Source organism: Charadrius vociferus, unplaced genomic scaffold, assembly GCF_000708025.1.
Source record: "Charadrius vociferus isolate BGI_N301 unplaced genomic scaffold, ASM70802v2 scaffold110, whole genome shotgun sequence".
In the NCBI taxonomy this organism is placed as follows: Eukaryota; Metazoa; Chordata; class Aves; order Charadriiformes; family Charadriidae; genus Charadrius; species Charadrius vociferus.
Genome location: NW_009646761.1, coordinates 1,725,931 through 1,726,689, shown reverse-complemented (window position 1 = coordinate 1,726,689; position 759 = coordinate 1,725,931).

The window sequence follows — 759 nt, the reverse complement described above, 5'->3', positions numbered from 1 at the left end:
CAAAATGGACAATACAGGAAATGCAAGGGAGGTTTCATTAAATAAATTTATTTGTTAAAATAATTTAACTCCAAATACAACTGCTGAGTTTGCATTGAGTTCTATGTACAATTCTTGTTTTATTTGAAACATCAAGGTTTAAACAACTGACATTGTTACAAAACAAACTGTTGCCCCATTTTAAGTTGCCAGTTGTATTAGAGCTCAACAATTAACTGTGAAATACATTAATTCACCCCTAGGAAACTCCAAATCAACAGTGTTAAGCCTGATTCCAGAACCCACTTCAGTCTTTCTTCAAACCCTGATCAAGAATTAACAGATGCACAACAATGCAGATAAAAGCCTCCTGCAGTTGTCAAACATTTGCTTTTGTTGCGGAGTTTCACAATTAAAGCCTAACCAGTGCTTTGACGGCACACTGGTAAAAAAAAAATAAAAATAAAAAACAAACATGCACAAAACCCCCCAACCAAATGGCTGACATCTTTAGGCAACATTCTATACAGGAAAGCAAATACCAGTAGTTTTCCCACAGAAAAGTAATGGCAACTGTAGCACTGGGGTTAGGGAGAGGCTAGAACCAGAACAGAAAACGTCACCAAAATTTTTTTGATGCTCTGAAGGGGCGGGCAGAGGGACAGATACAACAGGAAAAAACAAACCAAAACAAAAACCAATGCAATTATGTTTAATACTCTTGATCTGATTCTGGTTTGTTTGCTTTGACTAGTTTTTGTGTGTACTTTTAAGGGAAAG